Here is a 23,512-nt window from a genome sequence, read left to right on the forward strand (position 1 = left end):
AGGACCGGGAACTACAGCCCGCCGGGGAAAGTGACGAACAGGCACCCGCAGCCCAGAAGCGCCTCCCAACTCTACGCCGGCCCCGCCAGCAACCACGGAAGATACCCCGGCCACCGAGGCAGCAGGGCCAGAAGGGCCTCCACAGGCGGTGTTCCCCAACGCAGCAGGCGGGCCAACCGAAGGTGCAACACCGCCCCCCCGACGGTCCACGAGAGAGCGACGGTCCCCATTGTATCTAAAGGACTATGTGACCTAGGGTGGGTCCGAACTATGGGGGGAGGGATGTTGTGTATGCTGGCCGCCACCGGGGGCCAGCGTTCTACCTGAGCTTGAGTTCTAAGGGACAATAGGGACTAGCCTCCTAGTCCCTCCACTGGGGAACCAATGGGAACCATGGCGGGAGATTCAAACCCACCAATGGTGACAGGGGTGTGTCCCCAGGTGTGTATATAGTTGGCCTGCCGGCCGTTTGTCTTGTGTCTTGTTGTGTGCCTAATAAAGCGTGCTATGCACTACGTCGTTGTCTGTCGTCCATCCATGCAGCTACCCACTACATAACATGGTCCATCCCTCCCCAGCCAGTCCAAAACATGGGAGAGGACATGGTCCCTTGCAGTGCGGCGGGACACATTGGAAACCTGAAGAGGGCGGTTGGACAGGTCCTCGAGAAGCAGGATCAGATGCACTGGCCGGGTCGCAGGAGGGCAGCGGCAGGCAGCAGAGGGTGTCGGCGTGTCCCATCACCTTCCCGGGGTAATGGATGAGCGAGTACTGGTAGCCAGCAAGGAATATGGACCAGCGCAGCACCCTGGGAGACAGCATCTGCAGCGTTTGGCGATCCGGGGCCAGCATGCCCAGCAGTGGTTTGTGGTCGGTCACAATGGTGAAGGGCCTCCCATGTAGGTAGTCATGGAATTTCTTGACTCCCGCCACGATCACCAGCACCTCCTTGTCAATCTGTGTGTAGCTGCGCTTGGCCGAAGACAAGGTGTGAGAATAGTAGGCTACGGGGACTTCCCTGCCATCTGGGAGCTGGTAACCAAGGACAGCTCTTACCCTGTACGGGGACGCATCGCAGGCGAGGATGACCGGAAGTGTTTTGTTGAAGTGAGCGAGGACAGCGCTAGAAGTGAGCAGTTCATGGCCAAGAACGCGGTGGCTTGCTTCTGGCCTCAGATCCAGGGGGCTTTTCTGTCAAACAGCCAGTGCAGATGCTCCGCGACCACGGCCTTATGGGGCAGGAAGGAGTGGTAAAAGTTCAACAGTCCCAAAAAGGCCTGGAGCTCTGGTTTGGACGTGGGTGCTGGTGCGTTAATGATGGTGCGGACCTTGTCCAGAGCCAACCTTCTGGGGCAATGGAAAACAACTCCTCACGATCCTGTATAGGACAGCACTTGAAGATGGTTATCATATCACCTCTCAGTCGTTGCCTTTCCAGGCTAAACATACCCAGCTCCTTCAGCCTTTCATAAGAACATAAGAACATAAGAGATGCCAATGTTGGATCAGGCCAAAGGCCCATCCAGTCCAACACTCTGTATCACACAGTGGCCAGAAATACCAGTTCCATCAGGAGGTCCAGCAGTGAGGCCAGGACATTAGAAGCCCTCCCACTGTTGACCCCCCCAAGCACCAAGATGACAGAGCATCACTTGCCCCAGAGTCCCTATCTATACCTTGTGGCTAATATCCACTGATGGACCTCTGCTCCATATGCTTGTCTAATTCCCTTTTGAAGCCGTCCATGCTTGTAGCCGCCACCACTTCCTGTGACAGTGAATTCCAAGTGTTAATCACTCTTTGGGTGAAGAAGTACTTCCTCTTATCCGTTCTAACTCGACCGCTCAGCAATTTCATGGAGTGCCCACGAGTTCTTGTATTGTGAGAAAGGGAGAAAAGTACCTCTTTCTCTACCTGCTCTTTCCCATGCATAATCTTATAAACCTCGATCATGTCACCCCTCAGTCGTCGTTTCTCCAAGCTAAAGAGCCCTAAGCGCTTTAACCTTTCCTCATAGGGAAAGTGTTCCAACCCTTTTATCATTCGAGTTGCCCTTTTCTGCACTTTTTCCAAAGCTATAATATCCTTTTTAAGGTGTGGTGACCAGAATTGCACACAGTATTCCAAATGAGGTCTCACCATTGATTTATATAGGGGCATTATGATATTGGCTGATCTGTTTACAATACCCTTCCTAATAATCCCCAGCATAGCATTGGCCTTCTTTATTGCAGTCACACACTGTCTCGACATTTTCAGTGAGTTATCCACTACAACTCCAAGATCTCTCTCTTGCTCAGTCTCTGCCAGTTCAGACCCCATCAATGTGTATTTATATTTAGGATTTTTGGCTCCAAATGAGTCATGCTAATGAGCTCCTGCACCCCTTTTTCTACGAAATGACCCCTGCTTAGAGGGAACACTGGTGGATGACAGGGGATTATCAGATCTTGGAAGCTAAGCAGGGTCAGCCAGCTCACACTAACTCGGCTTAGAGGGAACTGTGGAAGCTGGTTCTCTGAGATTAGCGTCTGCATTCCAGGTATTATAAATTAAAGAAAAATATACAACTCCTAACCCCACAGCTGCTAGTAAGCAGACCTAGTGGGAGGGGTGGTGAGGCAAAGCCCACATAAGTATGGCATCTCTCAGGGCTCTTTTTGTAGAAAAAGCCCAGCAGGAACTCATTAGCATAATAGGCCACACCCAACAGCAGGAACTCATTAGAATTGGCTACCTTAGGGGTGTGTGGCCTAACATGCAAAGGAGTTCCTGCTACAAAAAAAGGCCCTGGGTTTTGACAACAAACAAGGTAAACAGAATAAACTTCTTATTCTGTTGACCTTGTTTGTTGTCAAAACCCAGGGCCTTTTTTTGTAGCAGGGACTCCTTTGCATGTTAGGCCATACACCCCTAATGTAGCCAATCCTAATGCGTTCCTGCTGTTGGGTGTGGCCTATTATGCTAATGAGTTCTTGCTGGGCGTGGCCAACTTGAGAGCCAGCCGGAACTCCGTTCCTGTGCGTTCCTGCCCAAAAATAGCCCTGGCATCTCTGATAATACAGGTACACATGCTTCCCCACACAAAAGTGTACTTGCTCATTGAGAAAAAATATATATGTGCAGAGAACAGCATTCTTTGCAAGCAGCATTTCCATAATAGGTCAGTCAGAGGCTTCTGCGTTTTCTGTACAGCAGCGCTCGATCCTCCTCCTTGGTTTCGAGGAGGGATACTTCTTCTTTAAAAAAAAAAAAGTCTTTGGCCAAACGATAAGCGGTTTGTCAACAATGCCTCTGAAGGCCAGAACTGCCTCAAACCCTTAATCTCCTCCTTATTCACAGAAACGTATCACCTACATGAATACCCCATGAATGGACGAAACAAAAAAATATATATCCCAACGTCAAGTATAGGCAAATGGGGTCTGAACTCGCTGAGACTGAGAGGGGGAAAGATCTTAGAGTCGTGGTGGAGAGCTCAATGAAAGTGTCTGCGCAGTGTGCGGCAGCGGCGAAAAAGGCAAACTCTCTGTGTGAGGGATTGTTAGGAAAGGGACTGAGAATAAGACGGCCGATATTGCAGAAGTGACATCAGTCCTATCTGGTAATGTCATGTTGCCGGCCCGACAGCCATTTAAAAAAAAAAAAAAAACACTTACTACCACCATGTCTGTGAGCAACAGGGGGAAATGACAGGAAATTCAGAGAATCCCTGCCCCTGCTCAGGGACTGGTAACGCTAGCCATTGTGAATATAATCCAGACACCTTGTGAAAGTTTGAGTTTCTACTGCATTCAGAGCAAGGAAACCTCTTTGACTCATGGTACACTTCGATCCGAGCACAATTCCACCCACTACATCAGGGGTGTCAAACATGTGGCCCAGGGGCCGGATCAGGCCCTCCCCGCCCCTGGGCTTCTATCTGGCCCGCAGTGGAACTGGCTGTCTTCTGCTTCCTCTCCCAGTTCTGCTGCTGCTGCGTCATCGTAGGTTTTTAGCTTACAGGTACACACCTGAACAGCATACTCAAGATTACAACAGCACAGACATTTTGATGCAACAATTCAGAGCAAGAGGTGTCAGTTATCAGACACTGTTAAGTAAACAAAATATTGCAAGAGTGCTAATGTTTTAAGCATGTTTTTATTTCAAGTTAAAAAAAACCTTTGTGTTTGTGTCCTTTATAAAGTTTATATCTCCGCTACCTGGCATTACGTTTTATGACACACATGGCCCGGACCAGCAAGATCTCACTTATGTCAGTTCCGGCCCTCATAACAAATGAATTCGACACCCCTGTACTACATGGCCTACAAGCACAAACAGTGCGACACCGTTTGCTGAGCGGTCGGGTTAGAACGGATAAAAGGAAGTCCTTCTTCACCCAAAGAGTGATTAACACATGGAATTCACTGCCACAGGAAGTGGTGGCGGCTACAAGCATGGACGGTTTCAAAAGGGAATAAGATAAACATACGGAAGAGAGGTCCATCAGTGGCTATTAGCCACAAGGTATAGATAGGGGCTCTGGGGCAAGTGATGCTCTGTCTTCTTGGTGCTTGGGGGGGCAACAGTGGGAGGATTTCTAATGTCCTGGCCCCACTGGTGGACCTCCTGATGGCACCTGGTGTTTTTGGCCACTGTGTGACAGAGTGTTGGACTATATGGGCCTTTGGCCTGATCCAACATTGGCGTCTCTTACGTTCTTATGTTATGTTCTTATGACACTCCGAAGCATATAACCAGAGTAATATTCGCAAAAGCACAATGCAGTGATCAGGGGTCAGCCACGCAAAAAAGACACACACAAAGGAAGATGGCAAACTTTCTAATTTCCTCCGTCTAATATTCCAGCTGGAGATAGGAGCTAAATTGCCTTGTCCAAAGACTCCAAAGAGAGAAGCCACAGAGAGAGAGAGAGAGAGACCACATTCGCTAATTATACCTTCTGAAAAGATTTGGGTTCAATGCAAGATGATCCTTGCGATATGCTAATCCCGTCGCCGCCCTCCCCCCCCCAATGCTGCCCCGAGGTCCCTCCCCCCTCCCCCCCTCTACTCCCAACTGTATGACAATAAAAGTTGTTCAACAAAAGGAAATTAAATGGGGAACTGAAGGAGGCACATAGCCCTAACACATGGCAGACCCTTCCTGCCCCCCTCCCTCCATTGCTGCTGCTCTTTTGTGGGTCGCCCGTTTGGCATCCTGAAGTTAATAGGCACAATCCAGGCACCTTAGCAACTTAGCATGACATTACAGGGCCCTCCTCTCTCTCTCTCTCTTTTTTTTCCACATTCATGAATAGTCAGCGAGCAGCCGACAAAATAGAACTAATCTTTTTTGACAGAATTGTTCAGTTTTCGAGGGAAGGCTTTGAGAAGATCAGGCGGGCGTTTGCGAGGGAGGGGGGTTGCAGGGACAATGGGTCTGGATCCCCCTTGGCTGCTGCTCGTATTGTTTTTACAAAGCAGAATCACACTTTCTTTCTTTAAAAGAAAGAAAGAAATGCCTAATTGGCCAGGTTGGAGAAAATATATCGACCAAGGGGAAAGGGTCTTAAATTTAGAGGGGAGCGTAACATGAAAAACTGGAAAGCTTTTTTTAAAAAAAAATGTAAGAGCCAAGACTTGTATTACCCTGCTTTGCTAAACAAATACATGCACAACTAAGAATGACATTTCAAATGTCTCTCTGGTCTGATAGAGGTTCTCCCTTTCTTGGCCGGTCTCTCTTCTTTATTCTAAATCATTCTTATCTGCGTCAATTTTATGGCATGTATTTTTTTTAAGAGAGAGAACATACACCCTAAAAAAGGGCCACCAAACAAGAGGAGAGAGAGAGAAATTTTTATTGACCCACTCTCCTGCAAGCACCTCTCCGTTCATACACACAGGCAGCAGAAACACAGAGAATTGAGCCAATGCATGCACAAAACCCCCCAGAAGTTAGCGAGAACGGCCCATGCAGCTGCGGCGCTGCATTTCAAATTCAGTTTGCTCGTAGGACGAGGGCTAATCCTGCCCCCGTAATTCCCTACAGCCAAAAAGTGCCCCCCTCCCTGAGTGACAGTGGAACGCAAAGACAGTACCATGCTTATCTCGCCTTACCAGATGGCCGACTTGGATCAATGCACACACGCCACGATCAGTGGGAGCGATAAAGAATTAGGGAAACAGTGGTACATGCTCCCAGAAAGCTTGTACACTGCATAATTATTTTATGATTCTACACATGGCTACATGTGATACTGGAGTCGAGAAGGAAAGGATAATTAGGGAAGAATTTCCGTCGCCGTGCTTCACGGCAGCCGTCAGCAGTTTTCCTTCGGTTGAATGCAATTCTTTTCTGGATTTCTTTTTAGACTTTTTCTCGTTCCTGGTTTTTTCCCCCCCACCCCCTAAACACAGTTTGGAAGCAAAACATGACCGGTCCTCCAAAGTGGAATGCTGCTGCTGCTTCTTTTAAAAGCGTAGGATGGAGAATTTAGGATAGCACCGTGGACTAAAATACAACAAGCAAAGTTTTACCAACACGGGACTAAGAGTACGGATGTGTTATAGACAGACAGACAGAATGATAGTTAGAGATAAATATGATGATGATTTACTTTATTTATACCTCACCTTTCTCCCCAATCGGGCCGCGGTGGCTCAGGGGTTAAGACACTGAGTTGCAGACCGGAAGGTCAGAAGCTCAACAGTTCGAGACCCCAGTGCTGCATGACGGAGTGAGCTCCCGTCTCTGGCCCCACCTCTTGCCAACCTAGCAGTTCGAAAGCTAGAAATTGCAAGTGGCTAAATAGGTACCACTTTGGTGGGAATGGTAAAGGCGTTCCGTGTGCCTTGGTGTCTAGTCATGTCGGCCACGTGACCATGGAAATGTCTTCCGACAGTGCTGGCTCTTCGGCTTTCAAACGGAGATCAGCACCGCCCCCTAGAGATGGATTTGACTGGCTTTCGAGCAAGGGAAACCTTTCTCCCCAGTGGGGACCAAAGTGGCTCACAGCCTTGTCTTCACAACAACCCTGTTGGGTAGGTTAGGCTGAGAGTGCATGACTGGCCCAAGGTCACCTAGTGAGCATCCATGGCAGAGCAGGGATAGGAACCAGAGCCTTCCAGATACTAGTGCAACGGTCTTGACCACTACACCACACTGGCTCTCTGGGTTCAATCCTTATATATTACATACACCAAACTGAGAGACACTTTGCTGTAGTGGTTAGGAGCGCGGACTCTAATGTGGGAGAAGCGGGTTTGATTCCTCACTCCTCCACATGCAGCTGCTGGTGTGACCTTGGGTCAGTTACAGGTTCTCTCAGAGCTGTTCTCTCAACAGCAGTTCTCTCAAGAGCTTCCTCAGCCCCACCTACCTCACAGGGTGTCTGTTGTGGGGATGGGGAGGGAAAGGTGTTTGTAAGCCGCTCTGAGACTCCTTTGTGTAGTGAAGGGCACGGTATAAATCCAATCTCTTCTTCTTCAAGGACACTTCTGTCAACAGGTCTCTCAGCCCCACCTACCTCACAAGGGTGTCTGTTGTGGGGAGGAGAAGGGAAAGGAGTTTGTAAACCGCTCTGAGACTCCTTTGGGTAGTGAAGGACGGGGGATAAAACCAATCTCTTCTCTTCTTCTTTTACCTCACAGGGTGTCTGTTGAGGGGAGGGGAAGGGAAAGGAGTTTGTAAACCGCTCTGAGACTCCTTTGGGTAGTGAAGGACGGGGGATAAAACCAATCTCTTCTCTTCTTCTTTTACCTCACAGGGTGTCTGTTGAGGGGAGGGGAAGGGAAAGGAGTTTGTAAACCGCTCTGAGACTCCTTTGGGTAGTGAAGGACGGGGGATAAAACCAATCTCTTCTCTTCTTCTTTTACCTCACAGGGTGTCTGTTGAGGGGAGGGGAAGGGAAAGGAGTTTGTATGCTGCTCTGAGACTCCTTCGGGTAGTGAAGGGCTGGGGTATAAATCCAGTCTCCTCTTCTCTTCCCACCCTTCCCTCAAGCAGAGGGAGGTCACCGGAACAGTTCTTCACGCCTCAAAACCACCCTGCAAGGTGGATCAACTAGCATGAGCTTTTTTGGTGAGCTTCATAGCTCACTGTCGGGTAGGTTAGGCTGAGAGTGTCTGACTGGCCCAAGGTCACCCAGTGAGCATCCGTGGAAGAGTGGGGATTTGAACCTGGGTACCCTTGACCCTAACCCGACACTCCAACCACCGTGCCACGCTGGCACTTTGAATGAACCCAAGGATCCCATTGTCCAATGGGGGAGCCTTCCGCCGACAGCGGGAGTCTTCTGCTGATGCAAGGAAGATTGTTATGGGGAAAGGGGTGTGTTCCACCAGCAAAAGTATATGCACTGGCGGGAGGCTCCTTGCTTCAGTGGAAGACCCCAGCAGCATTACTAGGGCAGAACCTTTGGGTCCAAACCATAACATGTATCTATGTGTTTCGAGAGCCAGCTTGGTGTAGTGGTCAAGAGCGGTGGACTCTTGATTCCCCACTTGATTCCCCACTCCTCCACAGGAAGCCAGCTGGGTGACCTTGGGTCAGTCACAGTTCTCTCAGAGCTTTTTCAGCCCCACCTACCTCACAGGGTGTCCGTTGTGGGAAAGGCGGTTGTAAGCCACTCCAAGATTCCTTTGGGTAGTTGTTGTGTCCGCTGACCGCCACCAGAGGCCAGCGCACACTCCTGAGCTTCAGTCCAGAGTAACAATAGGGACTAGGATCCTAGTCCCTCCTCTGGGGGAACCAATGGGACCGTGGCGGGAGATTCAAACCCACCAATGGGACCCAGGGGTGTGTCCCCTGGTTGTGTATATAGTTGGCCTGCCGGCCGTTGTTCCTTGTCTTTGTTGTGTTCTGAATAAAGCGTGCTATGCACTTACGTCGTGGTTTGTCGTTCGTCCATGCGGCAACCCACAACACAATAGTAGTGAAGAGTGGGGTATAAAACCAATTCTTCTTCTTCCTTCAAATAGTAGAAGCTAGGTGGAGGAACCACACCCCCAAAAAGACGTCCCTCAGCAACGTCGCCAATGTGATGACGTCACTTCCAGAAGTGACGTCATTGTGTCACCAATGTCCACATCCACCCCCAAAATGCCCCTCAAACCCCCCCCCCCCCGGCAGCAGGTGAGGACCTGGCAACTCGAGACTCAAATAGGAACTAGGGAACTGGGGCAGAGGAGCTTTAGCCCCCTCCCCTTCCCGCCGCAGCCGCCATTGTTCCTTCCTGAAACAGCCCCATGGGGCTACTGTTGTGGACAAACCTACAGGCTGTCCTAGGGTGTTACACACTAGGTAGTCTTGACTGAGTTTGGGGAAGTTACTCTCAATAACACTTTCTTTGGCAGTGATATGTTTATTGAGCTATAAGCAAGATCCAAGTTGTAACAGGTTGTAACAGTACTGTGTCAGATCTGAAGATTCTGGCAGGTACAATCTCTCCTTATATATAATGATGTTTTGATCATGGGCTCCCCTGAACATTCTAACACGCTCCAAAATCAGTTGGCTGAATGATCTGTCATTCAGAGGGTCTCCCTATCCACTGGCTGCGTTGCCTGAGTCCTGCCTCCAACATTCTAAATAGCTTGCTGTTCCTCTCCCACCCATAGCCAGTCAGAACACAGTAGTCAATTGCATATTTGGCCTGATTGGCCTTTGCCTCTAACACTCTAAATAGTCTGCTGTTCTGTTGGGAGTCCTGAGGTAAAATACATATCCCAATCTCCCTGTGGGGCCTGGAGATCTCCCCAGCCACAGCACATCATTTCCCCTACAGAAAATTTCCCAGCTATGACAACTGATGTCCAGATGACCAAGTGCAGTTCTCCTGGAGACAATGGCTGCCAGTGGACTCTATGGCATTATACCCTACTGAGGTCCCTCCCCACCCAAAACCCTCCCCTCCCCAGGCTCTACCCCTCAAACCTACAGGTATATCCCAACCCAGAGTTGGCAACCCTGTAACTGGTTATGGAACTGTTTTCCAGACTCTTATAGCTAAGCAGAAGGAAATAAAAATGGCTTGCCTCCCTCTATTTTCCCCTTCCCTCTGCCACCTCACCAGCCACAGCCAGGACACTCACCTGGCGCTTCCTTCTAGAGATCGTTGTATTTCTTCCCACAACGGGCCTTACTCCTAGTCATAGATATAGGTGATTCAAAAGTAACCCCTCCTTTTTTCTTTAAATATATATTTTATTTTACATTTCGTTGAACATTACATCACAGATTGCATATATTTCCAGAGTCTTTCATTCCTCCATACTTTTTATCCAATTATAAACCCTTTTTCCATCTATTGGTCTGTACCATATTATTCCTCTCCTGTAGTTTTAAGCTCAGATCATCTATTTGCGCAAGTTCCAGTAATTTTAAGGTTAGGTCTATTTTAGAGGGCAATTTTTCTAATTTTCAGTTTTTTGTCACCAACATTCTAGACAGCCGTTATAATATACGCTATTAAATATGCATCTTTAGAGTTATATCCATTTGGTATCACGTTTAACAAATAAATTTCTGATCTTAGTTCAAGATTCAGTTCTAAAATTTCTTGTATAACTTTGAGTATCATTTTCCAATAATTTTGGACTTTCTTACATTTCCACCACATGTGGTAAAAGGTTCCCACATTCAATTTACATTTCCAGCATATATTAGATACATTACTTGGCTATTTTATCGGGGGAACCAATACCATCTGTGGAACATTTTGTAAACATTTTCTTTATACGTTACCACCCTCATATATTTTGTTGATTTCCAAATTTTCAACCATTGTTCTATCTCTAAAGTTTTCCCCAAATCTTTTGTCCATGATATCATAACCTCTTTAATATTTTCGTCTAATTCAAAATCATCCAATAAGAAACCATATAATTTCTGAATTAATTTATCATTAGAAGACAACCAGATTTTATCAAGCTCATTCTTATCGTGATCAAAACCTCTTACCATGTCTTTACTGTACCTATCTCGTATTAATGTATGTTCCCACCAGGATAAGTTATTTTCATGTACCAATTTATCTTCAGCTTTTAATTTGTTGTTTTTTTTCCAATAAAGCATCGTAGTTACCTTTTATATTCTGAGAAATAAGTGTAGGTTTTATAAACGCCTCTAGGGGGGAGACCCACCTTGGGGGTTTTCTATAAAATCTTAACTTAATCTCATTCCAAATTTTATTTAATGCTCCTCTTACCACATGTCTATTAAAGTTGGAATGTATTTTATCTTTACCGTACCATACGTAAGTGTGCCAGCCCATAAACAAGTCATGCCCTTCAAGTATTAACATTCTCTTGTTTTCCAACAAAAGCCATTCCTTTATTCAAACAAGGGCGGCCGCTCATACGTCCCATCCACTCTGCCTAGCCACCGTGTCTCTACCACCCTTTCACCTGGGAAATATACGATCTCATTATCGACAGAAGCTGGCACCAAAAGTTTTGAGGACGTTCCTCTGGGAGAGGAGGGCTTCTTCGGAAGAGTTACGGCCTCTAAGATAGTGTCGTCACACACTCCACATTCACTCCCCCACCTAAGGAATTCCCGTCCCCCCAGCATCCATGGCAAACTGAGCAGAGCGAAGTTCGACACTCTGCCATCTCCGGTATGAAAAGTCCCTGCAGTCTGGGGGGGGGAGCCTGGGGGGGAGCCTGGGGAGAGACTGGTGCTCAGCAGAGATGTGATTCCCGACACCAAGGGTCCCCAATTTTGGGGGCACCTTTGGAATTCTGACACAGCATGGTGGGCCCAGCCACAAAGTGGCTGCTACAAAATGGCTGCCAGGGGAGGTGGAGCCATCCACAAAATGGCCTCTGCAGCTGAAGTTTCTTGTGCTACGGCTGCAGCTGTTACCAAATCAATGTTTAAAATATATATATATATCCGCACAGCCATCAAATCTCCAATGTCCAATAGGAAGCCTTGCTGGGCAAAAGACCCATCTGGCCCCACCCATGTTCAAAAACACTCCACTGGTGCCAAGAAAGGCGTCAGTGGGCACCATGACCTCCCAAAGGCACCACACTGGGAATACCTGCCAACACTTATGGTGATTCCAACAAGGGGCTCTCAAGGCAAGTGAGAAGCAGAGGTGGTTTGGCTGTTGCCTTCCTCTGCAGAGCCTTCCTTGGTGGCCTCCCACCCAAGACTTATGGCGACCCCAGCAAGGGGCTTTCGAGGCAAAGGAGAAGCAGAGGTGGTTTGGCCGTTGCCTTCCTCTGCAGAGCCTTCCTTGGTGGCCTCCCATCCAAGACTTATGGGGACCCCAGCAAGGGGCTTTCGAGGCAAGTGAGAAGCAGAAGTGGTTTGGCCATTGCCTTCCTCTGTAGAGTCTCCCTTGGTGGTCTCCCATCCCAATACGTACCCTGCTTAGCTCCTGAGATTTGATGACACAGTGCAATATCACACCATTCTGTATGACTCCACCACTCTATAGCCTTTGCCAAGCTACTTAGCCACAGGCCTATTAGAATAGATTATACTGGACCACTGAATAATGTTGCAGAACTGCTTTGAAGACTCAGGAGTGATGAGTGAGGAAGAATCTATGAGAGGATGGCTAAGGATACCACAAATACTTTAGCCAGCCTTTGGGCTGCAGAAACTACGCCAGTTTGGTGTAGTGGTTAAGTGCGCAGACTCTAATCTGGGAGAACCGGGTTTGATTCCCCATTCCTCCACTTGCACCTGCTGGATGACCTTGGGCAAGCCGTAGTTCTGATAAGAGCTGTTCTTGAAAAAGAGCACTTTCTGTCAAGACCTGTCTCAGCCCCGCCTACCTCCCAGGGAATTTGTTGTGGGGAGGGGAAGGGAAAGGAGTTTGTAAGCTGCTTTGAGACTCCCTTGGGTAGTGAAGGGCGGGGTATAAATCCAATCTCCTCCTCCTCTTCTTCTTCTTTCTTCTTCTTCTTCTTTTTCATCTTCTTTCTCTTCTTCTTGTCTTCTTTTTCTTCTTCTTTTTCAACTTCTTCATCATCATCATCTTCTTTCTCTTCTTCTTTTTGTCTTCTTCTTCTTCTTCTTCTTCTTCTTCTTCTTCTTTTTCTTTTTTGCCAGGTACTCATCAACACTTGATGCCATCTGAGACATGGTGTTGGATTTCCTTGGTTGGACACAATTGATTCCCTGGTCCTCTTCCTCCACATGTGGAGATGATGACCATATATTTCAATGTTCTGTGGTTCTATATTTGAGACCATCTGATAAAAGGTTTTGCATTCCTTTGGGGGTGGGGAGAGTTGGGTTTATACCCCGCCCTTCACTCAGAGTCTCAAAGCGGCTTACAATCGCCTTTCCCTTCCTCTCCCCAGAACAGACACCCTGTGAGGCGGGTGGGGCTGAGAGAGCTCTTGACAGAAACTGCTCTTTTTCAAGGACAGCTGTGCCAGAGCTTGTGACTGACCCAAGGTCACATCAGCAGGTGCAAGTGGAGTAGTGGGGAATCAAATTCAGGGGGGAACGGTTTTTTCCCGATTTTCCCTGAAGCCTTTTTGTTTTTTTCCAAAAAATTGGAAAAATTGAAAAAAGAAAAGAAAAAGAATTGATTATGGAACGTTTTATTTTAACATGATGAATAAAATATTTTAAGACAAGGTGTTCAAATATTTTCCAAATCATTTCCAATATATATATATATGGTATCAGATTGATCTAATTTCTGTGCACTGAGGACAAGCAAGTCCTAGGTTACAAACTGAACTCTCCAATGCAAGAAAAAGATGCATTTCTTCCGTTAGGAGGTGCGATTGTCAGAAGAAAATAAAAAAGTTTCAGTTTTGTTTTTGCATGTGGGTGGGTATTCTGTTTGTAATAATTGTTTGGATACACTATATTTTTAATATGCTAGTTGTGATAATTTCATGCCAAGTAAAAATGTCCATAGTCATATTTTATGTTCCTAAAGTAACAGAATGACTTTCAATCTAGAAAAGACAAAAGAAATGCTAATGTAGCATTTTTTTCATTTTTTTCGAAAATTTCCGGTTTTTCCCGGAAAAAAACGGGGGTTTTTCCCGAGCTTCAGAATTTCCGGAAATTTTACATCTCTAGTTATTTGCAAGTTCTCTCCATGATGTCATGAAAGAGTTAACCTGTTTGTTTGTGTATGCTAATTCCTAGTTCGCTTAGGACCAATGAACTGTCATGCATGTATTTTCTGCGGTAGAGAAGGGGTTTTTATTCATAATGAAGTGACATTTACCCTGGTCATTGGCAAATCAGTAGTTTGGTGGTGTTACCTGATATTTTGCACGTATGCATTTTTCGGGGGAGGGGTTCTTCCTCTTCTTGTTCAGATGCAAGAATTCATCATGGAGTATACAAGAACTAGAATAGTGTAGTTAGTCACCTAGACTGTGTTATTGTTTTTAGCCACTTATGTAAGGTAAAGGTCAAGGTTTCCCTTGCTTGAAAGCCAGTCGAATCCGACTCTAGGGGGCGGTGCTCATCTCCGTTTCCAAGCTGAAGAGCCAGCGCTGTCCAAAGACGTTTTCATGGTCATGTGGCTGGCATGACTAGACACCGAGGTGCATGGAATGCTGTTACCTTCCCACCGAAGCGGTACCTATTGATCGACTTGCAATTTCTTGCTTTCGAACTGCTAGGTTGGCAGGAGCCGGGGCCAGAGACGGGAGCTCACTCCATCATGCGGCACTCGGGTCTCGAACTGCTGAACTACTGATCTTCCGGTCAGCAGTTCAGCGTCTTAACCTCTTGAGCCACCGCAGCCCTAGCCACTTATGTAACCCTTCCTAATTTCTTAGTAAACTTTCTTTTAGCTAATTTACGCATGTGTGCTGCGTCATTGCCTGTTGCTCTGCTACATTATACAACAAAGGTTTTATAACTTTTACTTCCCTTTTTTTTTTTAAAAAAAGCTTTCCCTTTAAAGTCAACCTTCCTGGGGGAACAAAGTATTTGTTTATCTCATTAAACGACACCCAGTTGCCTCCTTTCTCAATCACCCTTACTTGCTCTCATCATGTAGTCAGATCTAATTGGCTGTGATGTTATTCCATCAGGGTGGTCCCTGATTGGGTAGGATCACTCATGTGATTAATCCAGGAAGGAGGGAGAAGCTGCACGTGGGGGGGGGGGGCGAATGGACTCAGAACAATACCAGCCATAGCCAGGACTGAAAATTCGTACAAATTGAAAATGGCGAACGTTTGTACAATTGAAGCAGATTTGATGGAACAAGGTCTACCCCGCTTTGAATAACCGGTTATTGGCAGGGGTCATTTCGTAGAAAAAGAGGTCCAGGAGCTCATTAGCATAACTCATTAGCATAACTCATTTGCATAGGCCACACCCCCTGAATTAACCGGAAGTGTGTCAGAAGGCAACACCCACCGCTCAGGCTCCACTGGACTGTTTTGGATTGCTAGCTATTGGGGGGGGGGGGGAAGGACGTGGAGATCTGTCCTCGCAGAGGAGGGAGAGCTTGTACCTGAATAAAACTTGGTCTTAAAGGTGCCACTGGACTGTTTTGGGCTGGGGGGCCGGGGGGAGCTCTGCAACTTACCTGGCTGCTTCTTGCTCTGACTGAGGGCTGCTGGGAGCAGGGGGTGGGGCTTGTTGCATGTGCCCGCCCCCTGGGCTCTTTACTGCTGGAGCTCCGCTCCTGTGTACTCCTGGAGGAAATGACCCCTGGATCCCGAAACTGAAAAAAAGAGCCCGGGGAACTCCTCCAAGAGAATGACTCAGCTCTACCCCACCTTCCGGAGTAGATATAAATCACATGCCTACCGTTTTCCTTCTCACCTGGACACAGAGAGTACTCCGTCTCTCGGTGTCATATCTCTGAGGATGCCAGTCACAGCTGCCGGCAAAACGTCAGGTCCTACAACACCAACACCACGACCATACAGCCCGGAAGATCTACAACAACTCAAAGAGAAATTGTTTGGCATGGCCCTATTTGTGTATACCCCCAAAGAACAATCCTTTGAATTTTTTGAAACAATCCTTTTCGGGGTTGGACTAGATGATCCTGGAGTCCCTTCCAACGCTATGATTCTATGATTCTAACCTGTCCTGTGAAACCTCTTCCTTCCTGTACTGCAATCTGAAATGGCAGTCTTGAAGCAGAAGCTTTGGAAGAGGCTCCTGTTTGCTGAAGGGGGTTCCGCACCCGGAGTCCAGCATAGCATCAGTCCAGCAGCTGGCAAGGGGTGCGTTGTGCAGATGGCATAGCCTTATCCACGCAGTCTTCACCCAAGAGGCGACATTATTTGGCATTCAGATCTTCAGTGTGGACTTCCTCGTTTGCCATCTGACGGACAGGGCATCTCTCTCTCTCTCTCCTCCCCCCCCCCCAAAGAAAAATGATGCACAGAGGGGAGAGAGAACTTCTTCTCCCTCTCCCAAAATACTAGAACTTGAGGGCATCCAAGGAAGCCGATGGGCAGTAGATGCAGGACAGATGAAAAGAAGTGTGTCTTTACCCAGAGAGTGATTAAAACGTGGAATCCGCTGCCAGAAGATGTAGTGATGGCCACGGGCGTAGGCAGCTTTTAAAGGGGATTAGATGAGACTGATTCGCGGAGGAGAGGTCTATCAGTGGCTGCTACACATGGTGACAAAAGAAAACCTCCGTGCTCAGTAAATGTTTGAATCCCAAAGCCGGGAAGCAACGTCAGGGGTAGGCCTCAGCTTCTATGGCCATCTTGTTGGACCACGAGAGGAACTGGCTGGCCACTGTATGAGACGGGAGCAGGGGTCATTTCCTGCAGGAGCGCACGGGAGCGGAGCTCCGGCAGTAAAGAGCCAAGGGGGCGGGCACATGAACAAGCCCCGCCCCCTGCTCCAAGCAGTCCCGGGCAACGAGGAGCAAGAAGCAGCCAGGTAAGTTGCAGTGGGTGTTGCCTTCTGACACACTTCCGGTGATGGCAGGGGGAGTGACATATGCAAATAAGTTATGCTATTGAGCTCCTGCACCTCTTTTTCTACAAAATGACCCCTGGACGGGAGGCCGGACTAGAGGAACCACTGGTCTGATCCATCAGGGCTCTTCTGATGTTCTAATGAAGGCCTCGGCCTCTCTGCCCTGTGGTTGGCCCTCCAGAGGAACTGGTTGACCACTGTGTGAGTCGGGATGCTGGACTAGACCGACCACTGGTCTGATCCAGCAGGGCTCTTCTGATGTTCTTATGAAGGCCTCAGTCTCTGTGCCTGTTGGACCTCCAGAGGAACTGGTTGGCCACTGGGTGAGACAGGATGCTGGACTGTATGTGGACACTGTGTGAGACGGGATGCTGGACATAGGATGCTGTGTGAGACAGGATGCTCGGTCTCTCTGCTCTGTTGTTGGAACTGGCTGGCAACTGTGTGAGACAGGAGGGACCACTTGTCTGATCCAGCCAAGCTCTTCTGATATTCTAATCAAGGTCTCGGCCTCTCTGCCCTGTTGGTGGCCCTCCTGGTTGGCCACTGAGTGAGACAGGCTGCTGGACTAGATGGACCCCTGGTCTGATCCAGCACGGCTCTTCTGACGTTCTCATGAAGGCCTCGGCAAGCCCTGTTGTTGGCCCACCAGAGGAACTGGCTGGCAACTGGTTGAGACAAGATGCTGGGCTGGATGGACCATTGGTCTGTTCTAGCAGGGCTCTCCTGATGTTCTTATGAAGGCCTCAACCTCTGTGCCCTGTGGTTGGCCCTCCAGAGGAACTGGTTGGCCACTGTGTGAGACAGGATGCTGGACTAGATGGACCCCTGGTCTGATCCAGCAGGGCTCTTCTGACGTTCTTATGAAGGCCTCAGCCTCCGTGCCCGTTGGACCTCCAGAGGAACTGGCTGGCCACTGTGTGAGGCAGGATGCTGGACTAGATGGACCCCTGGTCTGATCCAGCAGGGCTCTTCTGATGTTCTCTGCCTGTCTCTCTGTCTATTTCTCTTGAGTAGATAAAGAGTTACTCTCAAGGTCCCTCGCTGAACAGAAACCTGCATCTAAGCAGGGCACCTCTCGGGTTTTTGTCAGAGATGTGAAAACCAGGGAAAGCAGAAGAATAAACCTCCATTCTGACCGAAAGGAGAGAGAAAGGGAGGCAGAGAGGCACTTCTATCCTTTAAACATGAAACTAATTTCCACACCTTGGCTTCCGAACTGGAACAGTGGCACGAGGAAACGAGTTCCCTTCCAGCTGGGTTCCCCTGCAGCTGACAGGAGCCAAAATCAGCCTCAGTGGCCCGACGTGCTCAGCTGTTCACATGGAGCTGTGCTTTTGAGTCAGTCGGCGGTCACCTCTCCAGCAGACGCCGCCAGCAGAAGCCAACCCAGTCCAGGCCCGAAGGATACAACGTGGTGCCAAAAGGGCGGAAAGAAGACGGCTTGTTCTCCTGGAGAAATTGGGAAGAGGTCCCTCCTCTTAGGGTGACTCCTGTTGTTGGTCTTGCCACTAGATGATCTGCTAACTAGATGACTGGACTGCGGGGCCTACAGGCTGCCGCCTTCAAACAGGCGAGGTTCCTCCCCTGAGAAGCTGGGACAGCAGATGAATAGTAATTCAGGGACAAGGTCCTCATGCAGACATGTTCCTGTGATATCGTGTTGTATCTCAGGACCTCAGAATACTTCACAGTGTTAACATAAGAGCATAACAGAAGCCAATGTAGGATCAAGCCAATGGCCCATCCAGTCCAACACTCTGTGTCACACAGTGGCCAGAAATACCAGGTGCCATCCGGAGGTCCAGCAGTGGGGCCAGGACACTAGAAGCCCTCCCACTGTTGAACCCCCCCCCCCAAGCACCAAGAATACAGAGCATCACTTGCCCCAGACCGATTCCTATCTATACCTTGTGGCTAATAGCCACTGATGGACCTCTTCTCCATATGTTGATCCATATGTTCTCCATATGTTGATCCAATTCCCTCTTGAAGCTGTCCGTGCTTGTAGCCGCCACCTCCTGTGGCAGTGAATCCCATGTGTTCATCACTCTTTGGGTGAAGAATGACTTCCTTTTATCTGTTCTAACCCAACCGCTCACCTATTTCATGGAGTGCCCACGAGTCATTGTATTGTGAGAAAGGGAGAAAAGGACTTCTTTCTCTACCTGCTCTATCCCATGCACAATCTTGTAAACCTCGATCATGTCACCCCTCAGTTGTCATTTCTCCAAGCTAAAGAGCCCCAAGCGCTTTAACCTTTCTTCATAGGAAAAGTGTTCCAACCCTTTTATCATTCTAGTTGTCCTTTTCTGTACTTTTTCCAATGCAATAATATCCTTTCTCAGGTGTGGTGACCAGAATTGCACTCAGTATTCCAAATGAAGTTGCACCATCGATTTATACAGAGGCATGATCCTGGCTGATCCTTTGACTTAACGGTACATCCAGGACTGGCAGAAGGGGAGAAGGTATTTTGCTTCCTGTTCCTTAACGTGATCAGATTGTTCTAGAATTGCTGGTGGACCCATCTGGCTGAAACACAAGAATAATTTACAGCATTATACTCCCCCCCCCCCAATTAGTTATGGAAAAGTCAAAAGACACGCATGTAAAGACAACTCAACATTTGGGCTGGTCTGAGTGACTCTCCTTCTTCCAAAAGACTGGAACTGGAGGGCAGCCGATTAAGCTGATGAGCAGTAGGTTCAGGACCATCAAAAGGAAATACTACTTTACACAGAGAGTGACGAAAATGTGGTATTTGCTGCCAGAGGATGTAGTGATGGCCACAGGCACAGACAGCATTAAAAGGGGATTAGATAGATTCATGGAGGATAAGTCTGTCAATGGCTACTAGCCATGGTGACTGAGGGGAACCTCTACATTCAGAGGCAGTAAATCATGGAATCCCAGAGCCAGGAGGTAACCTCAGGGGAAGGCCTCAACCTCTCTGCCCTGTTGTTGGCCCTCCAGAGGAACTGCTTGGCCACTGTGTGAGACAGGATGCTGGACTAGAAGGACCACTGGTCTGATCCATCAGGGCTCTTCTGATGTTCTTATGAAGGCCTCGGCCTCTCTGCCCTAGGGTTGCCAAATGTTTTTTGGCCGGGAGCGGGGGGCTCCCGGCCGGCGTCTTAGGCGTGCCTTTGTTTCCCCCTCAAATGGCGTGGCCCCGCCCCCAGCGTGCGACGTCACTTCCGGGTGACGCGCATGCGGGGGTGGGGTTTCCCCCGGGCCCCGATTCTGCGGGAGCGGAAATCGGGGCTCGAAAGCGGGGGGAATTCCGCCCCCAGGAGCATTTGGCAGCCCTACTCTGTCCTGTTGTTGGCCCTCCAGAGGAACTGGTTGGCCACTGTGTGAGACAGGATGCTGGACTGGATGGACCCCTGGTCTGACCCAGCAGGGCTCTTCTGATGTTCTAATGAAGGCCTCAGCCTCTCTGCCCTGTTGTTGGCCCTCCAGAGGAACTGGCTGGCCTCTGTGTGAGACAGGATGCTGGACTGGATGGACCACTGGTCTGATCCAGCAGGGCTCTTCTGATGTTCTTAACACCGATTTTCAACCTTGTTGAGTTTGGGAACCTTTAGCATTTTGAGACAACGCAATGGATGCCATTACAAAATGGCTGTCAGAGAACTGGGCCAATCACAAAACGGCTGCCTGGGTAGGAATGCAAATATACAAAATGCTGGGGAGTTCAAAACTGAGCATCCTCCTGTGATGGAGGCATTTGCTTCTGGCAGACGCAAAGCAGATGCCAAACCCTTGCCCTCTGCCCCAGTCCCCCACCCTTGATGATACAAAGAGCAGGAAAAATGAAGGAGGCGGGAATAGCATGAATGGTGATGCTCTAGGAATTCCCCATATCTCTATGGTAAAAAATAACAGATCAGAGGGATTCCTACAGCAACATCTGGAAGTGATGTTCCTCATGGATGACAATCTAGGAATCCCTCCTACCACTATGATCTTTACCATAGAGGAGAAGAGGAAGAGGAAGAAGAAGAGGAGGAGGAGGAGGAGGAGGAGATTAGAATCTGCGTCCTAACCACTATACTAAACTGGCTCTGAGGGGCAGTTAGCATAGCACACAAAAAAGTTCAAGTCCAGTGGCACCTGTAAGATCAACAAAGTTTAAGCTTTCAGGTGCATGCACATTTCAGATACAGGCGACCAGGGGTCATTTCCCGCAGGAGCGCACAGGAGCGGAGCTCCAGCAGTAAAGAGCCCAGGGGGCGGGCACATACAACAAGCTCCACCCCCTGCTCCCAGCAGCCCTCAGTCAGAGCAAGAAGCACCCAGGTAAGTTGCAGAGCTCCCCCCGGCCCCCCCGGTCCAAAACAGTCCAGTGGCACCTTTAAGACCAAGTTTTATTCAGGTACAAGCTCTCCCTCCTCTGCGAGGACAGATCTGCACGTTCCTCCCCGCCTCCAATAGCTAGCAATCCAAAACAGTCCAGTGGCGCCTGAGCGGTGGGTGTTGCCTTCTGACACACTTCTGGTGAGGTCAGGGGGTGTGGCATATGCAAATGAGTTATGCGAATGAGTTATGCTAATGAGCTCCTGCACCTCTTTTCCTACAAAATGACCCCTGCAAGCAACACACAAATATCCCAGTACAGATGAGGTGTAGCAGGGCTCAGATGAGGTGAAACTGGGCTGTGACATAGAAGAAGAGGAAGAAGAAGAGATATCCCGCCTTTCACTCAGAGTCTTGGAGCGGCTTACAATCTCCTTCCCTTCCCCTCCCCACAACAGACACCTTGTGAGGTAGGTGGGGCTGAAGAGAGCTCTTTGAGAACTACTCTTGAGAGAACAAGTCTGAGAGAACTGTGGCTTGCCCAAGGTCATCCAGCAGCTGCATGTGGAGAAGCGTGGAAACAAACCTGGTTCACCCAGGTTAGAGTCTGTGCTCCTAACCACTACACCAAACTGGAATGTGGGCACCAGGAAACCTATCATCTACACCATGGGTCCCCAGCCTTTTCGAGCCTGTGAGCACCTTTGTACTTCTGACACAAGGTGGTGGGCGCAGCCACAAAATGGCCGTTGCAGGATCTGGAGTCAGCCACAAAATGGCCACCACGGCTTCCCTCCAGTCCCACAGTGATGATCCTTGTGCTGTTGTGGTAGCTTCTGGGAAGGCAACCTTTTAAAAAAATCTGCATGGCCATTCAGAAGCCTTGCTGGGCAAAAGCCCCACTTGGCCTCTCCCACTTTCTAGAAACCAGGGGTCATTTCGTAGAAAAAGAGGTGGAGGAGCTCATTAGCATAACTCAGTAACATAACTCATTTGCATATGCCACACCCCCTGACATCACCGGAAGTGTATCAGAAGGCAACCCCCACCACTCAGGGTCCACTGGACTGTTTTGGATTGCTAGCTATTGGGGGGGGGGGACGTGCAGATCTGTCCTCACAGAGGAGGGAGAGCTTGTACCTGAATAAAACTTGGTCTTCAAGGTGCCACTGGACTGTTTTGGGCCGGGGGGGGGGGCTCTGCAACTTACCTGGCTGCTTCTTGCTCTGACTGAGGGCTGCTGGGAGCAGGGGGTGGGGCTTGTTGCATGTGCCCGCCCCCTGGGCTCTTTACTGCCGGAGCTCCGCTCCTGTGCACTCCTTCAGGAAATGACCCCTGCTAGAAACACTTGGAGGGCACCAGAAAAGGGGTCAGGGGGCACCACGGACCACCTTTGGGGACCCCGTTCTACAACGTCATCCCATCCCCCCACTGAAGAGAGAAGTTCTGAACCGGCGGCAGATTGGAAGGCACAGAGGAAGTGTACGGACACACCCGAGAGAGTCAGAAACGTAGACCCCTCACGGGGGAAGTAGGAAAGAATAGACCGAGCATCCACACAGGCCTCTGACGTGCATTCTTCAATGCCAGGTCTCTTCTCCAGGGGGTCCAAACGGCAAAGTCGAGTTCTATTTTTCTCTCTCCGAGTATTTCTAATCCCCTTTGAAATTCCCAGAGCTCTTGCCCGATTTGAGGCGATCACTTTGTCCCTAAATCCAATCCTTTTGAGTGAAGAGTTTTACATCCGTAAATCGCAGAGGTTTTTCAGGGCAGGGGGGGGGAGTAACAGTGCTTTCTTCCCGCCGTACACTTAAAACACATGCTATTTATTTTTTGGGCTCCCTTCTGCTAAGAGGACATTTAATATGTACAATAGAATTAATAGGGATGAGTGTGCGGAGGACTTACATTAAATGAAACCCCGCACTTCCGCAAAACAAAAGGAGCAGCTGGGCCGAGGCCGAGCCCGCCGAATGTTTTTCCACCCGCGTTTGCCGAAAGATTTGCTCTGCAAAGTTTTATCTAATTTCTCATTCATTCAATTAAGCGGGGAGATAAAAATGAACCGATCCCCGGAGATTAGGAGGGGAAACTATCTTTAGCTCTCGCTTAGGGGTCGCGATCGAGGCTGTCTTGAGCTTCGAGATTAGAAGCAGAAACTCCGGCGCCGAGAGATTCATTCTGCACGGGGCTCAGCGACTTCCAGGGCCCAGGGACTTGACGGGGATTTGAAGGGGACTTGGCATAAGGCAATGAGACGGTGTAGGAGCTAAGCAGGCGGGCTGTGAAGTCTCTGGTTAAGAGGAATATCGGAGAAGGAGAA

The sequence above is a fragment of the Gekko japonicus genome, unplaced genomic scaffold (genome assembly GCF_001447785.1).
Source record: "Gekko japonicus isolate JY-2015 unplaced genomic scaffold, Gekko_japonicus_V1.1 scaffold2561, whole genome shotgun sequence".
NCBI lineage: Eukaryota > Metazoa > Chordata > Lepidosauria > Squamata > Gekkonidae > Gekko > Gekko japonicus.